The sequence below is a fragment of the Clytia hemisphaerica genome, unplaced genomic scaffold (assembly GCF_902728285.1).
Source record: "Clytia hemisphaerica strain Z4C2 unplaced genomic scaffold, Clytia hemisphaerica genome assembly, whole genome shotgun sequence".
Classification (NCBI taxonomy): domain Eukaryota; kingdom Metazoa; phylum Cnidaria; class Hydrozoa; order Leptothecata; family Clytiidae; genus Clytia; species Clytia hemisphaerica.
This window is the reverse complement of record NW_027103905.1, coordinates 456,618-460,715: the sequence shown is the minus strand read 5'-3', so window position 1 is coordinate 460,715 and position 4,098 is coordinate 456,618.

Below are 4,098 nucleotides of genomic sequence, written 5' to 3'. Positions count from 1 at the left end.
CTACTTTCTGAGAGTTTTTTCCAGGCTAACCTATCTAATGAAAATTTTGCCATTCTTGTGAAATGATTATCTAATTCTAGGAATTTTTGCATAACTAATAGAAAAACTTTGTAATTTTTCGCTCAAAATTCTTTTTGAAGATGAACTATTCTCAAAATTATGAAAATGCTATTTCAATCTAATTTTTTTGAACTGAAATTCTATTTCATTAGAATTATTTATCTCTCTTGAGGAGGAGGTGAACCTTCCCTTGGCACAGGGAATAGGCCCTAACTTAACTTAGGGTTCACAGCGCTATGACAAATAGTATAGTAATAACGAAAACACTATTTAAAATTATAAATAATTTTTCTCCATTCAACACGTTCAAGAGCTTTCCCATACCATTCACATTTCAAAACATCAACTTTCTTTAATCTTTTGTAAATACCACGACCATAGGTAAAATCAGGCGCTCCGCGAGGGCGCTTTTCATTAACCCAACACGTTAACATTTTACGAGGAAGACGGTCAGAAGACATTCAAGCATTTCAAGAAGTGCCGAATCAATAACGGTAAATATATTTCGACAGATTCTCTGGAGGTGAATAGGACTCCAGTGTACTCTGAATCAGGTAAAGCTATATATTTTAGCGCAACTGCTTTCTCTTTTCCATTTCCACCAACACGGCTTGCTTATGACACTCAAAAGGCTCTGAATTCAAGGAAGAATTTCAAAGAAAACTTGTTCCATTTTCCCACATTTCAAGATATGTTTCAAAAGGACGAGTAGGGAAATCAGATGGGTTTCCCTCACTCTTGACACGAAACCACTTGTCTCTATCAACGACTTTTCGTAGTTTCGCCGCTCTACTCCAATCTTTCTCCTCTCCTTTAATCCAGCACAATGCAATTTCAGAATCTGACCAATACAAAGTATCACTAAAGTCAACCCTGGCAACCATAACAATTTCTTTTGCTCCAAAAGAGTTGAAAATTCGAAAAAGGTTCATTGTTAAGGATATGGATTTCACCGATTTTTTCTATTCTGTTTCTTGATTTCTTGGGAGCCAGAGATCACATACCTAAGTGTAGAATCAATTGATTTTAAGATGCCAGTAATGAAGCTTTTGGGATAATTGTTCCGCGGCCAATGGAACCACAACCATAATTGTCATGAGCTTGATTAAGTGCCTTGTCGACCATTTGAGTGCTGATGTCAAGTTCATTTAATATTATAACCATATTCGATAAGGCCAATATCTGCAATTGTTTGCTCTTGAAATAAATACATGATCATTTGTGTAAATAGTAAATCGGGTAAACTATTTATTATAATTTTCAGGGTCAACTATAGTGCAGAAAATCAGAATACCTGATGTGCTGGAATCAATTAATTTAAAACATTTCTAACATTGGAATCTTCATTTCATCATTCCATCAGCTGCTGAAAGTTTTGAAATTTATGGAACTGCTCGCTATCACTGGAATAAATCTTAAAATTCCAGGCCTGGGAAATGGCCATTTTCGGGGTGGGAAGTGGCCATTCTCGGGGTTTGGATTTGTCCTGGAAAGGTGAAACAACTACAGGCCTGGAAAATAGCCATTTCCCAGGCCTGGGTTTTCCAAATTTCGGGGTGTAAAATGAAAATTTTCTAGCAGTTTTTTTTTTAATTTGAGGTGTAAATGGTCCGGCTGTTACAAGCCTGTATTTTTTTATTCGATGTGAGTATCTTCTTGGCTTGGATTTTTCTAAATTTCGGAGTGGTAAATGACAGTTTTGGAGGTTATTTATGGCCTGAGTTTCATATTTCAGGTTTTAAAACAAACTTTCAACTAGTTTTGATTGTTATACGTTTTATAAAATATATTATTATAATAAAAAGAATATCTGAAAGATGAAACAAATAATGACTAAAATAATACAGTTTTTAAGTTTTCAAATTAATAACAAAAATTATGCCTCGGTTTTCTCTTTAGAAATTTAGAACTGTCAGTCGGAACCACTACATAGAAATGGCAACTATTGCCTTAACGGGAAATATATCCCGAACGGGAAGGTGAAAAACTTCCCGGAATGGATAGTTTCCGAATCAGGAAGTTGACCCGTATCCCGATCGGGAATGTGACCTCTGCGCACTCCGGAAATGGTCGTGGAAGGTAAATAACTGATGCCTATTGTAAAAAAGGGCAAATAAATACCTTTCACAGGGTAGTTAAGAAATCCACCAGTGATTACTCACTTCTTAATTCTACTTTCCCCATTCCTAATTAAAAACTTCCCAATTTGGAAACTTCTTCTCGATCGGGAAACAAAAATCTGCTTTGTTTACAAAAATTCAACTTCCCGTTCGGGAACAATGAAAAGTTCTTGATCAAAACGGGAAACAGCAAAGTGATGAAATTTTCAATCTGGAAATAGTTTCCTTTTTGTGTTATTTTCACCTTCCAGTTCGGGATATATCTTCCGTTAAGGCAATAGTTGCCATTTCTATGTAGTGGTTCCGACTGACTGTCAAATAATAAAATAAGATGAAATAAAATACTTCTACAATGAAGTTGAAACCTGTTAAATTGAAAGTAATAATATTTCTATTAAAATTTCACCTAAAATGTGACATGAAAACCAAAGAGATCGATCTTTAATGTGGGGGCGTACGATCTGGTGGTATTCGGGATAAGGCCTAATTTAGGGCCGGGAAGAGGTAAAAACGATAAAAAGTGTTCGGGAAACGGTATTTTGCAAGAGCCACGGTGATGGTAAAACACCTGATTTTTCGTCCGGGATGAGGTAATTCTTTTAAAAAACAACGGTATTTCGGTAAAAGCCATACGTAGACGGTGTACATAAAATTTTTGGACTATAAAAAAGCTTGTCACAGGAGTCAGCAAAGGTGAAAAAGCGCGAAAAACACCCAAAAAATATAAGGATCTTACATTTCATAAAAAACCTTATTTGAAACGTTAATGCAGATGTGCATGGGGCTTTATAAAGCCCGGTTCCTATGAAAATGTTTTGTTCGCGGAGAAGCTAGGCTAGGTCATATCTCCTTTGTTCCACTTCGAAGAGAAGAAGTTACGTCCGGAGCGCAGGAGATATGACCATAGCCTAGGATAAACCAGACAAAGATTCGAATTTTTGAATGTTTTTTTTTCGAATTCGATCAGCTTGTCCTATCTGTCACCTCGAAACTTTGGGGTAGGCTGGAGTCTACAAAAATGGTCGAATTTTCGGCTGAAATTTTGCACGCTTGTTCTTGTTCCTTGGGTGAATCTCTGGGGTGTTTCTTTTATTCAATGATTTATCATAGCCCAAAGGGCTAGATTTGCAGCTTTAACCTTTATCCAGCAAAAAAAATGAAGCACGATTTTGTGACTTGATTGAATTTCGAGGTGATGGATAGGATCTAGCGTTTTCATTGTTCTCGGAGTGCGAGATCAAGAAAACTAGGCAGCAAACGCTATTTCGCATCTCTCAAACCAGTGAAATTGCATGATTTTAGTCAGGTGACTTTGGCCCAAACAAGGATGAGACAAACAAGAATGAGCTTCACTTTTTGATCCAGGCCGCAGATCTAGCCCTTCCGGCTTTACAGATATCTGTGGTTTTTTTCATTTATTCAAAGTTTTGATTTCTTTGGGCGTGGTCACAAGTTGTAGCCTCAAAACGAGGCTAAACTGGGGCAGACTAGAAACTTCTAAAATTGTCTGATTAGGCTGAAATTTTGCAATCGAAACAAAATACAAAAATAGTGATCGACCTCATACACATTCTTTTCCATTTTGCCGAATTTTTGACTTCTAGTCCTTAGAATTTTATGGGAAAAACAGCGGGACCGGTCTTTTCGAAATATTTGGACGGGATAACGGTGATTTTCAAAAAAATGGCCGGGCTGGCGGTAATTCAAAACCTCGTACGCCCCCACTTTAATTTTATTAATTAATTCTACAAACAATGGGCGGCTCTTCACTAAGGTATTTTTTTTATACTTTCAGACTTTGAACAACAACTTTTTCTTTAATTCAGGATTTTCAAACTAAATCGCTTACAAAAAATATTTACGTTATCCCAGGTTTCAAGATTTTCGAACTGAATCGCTTAATATCTTGAGATAAAAG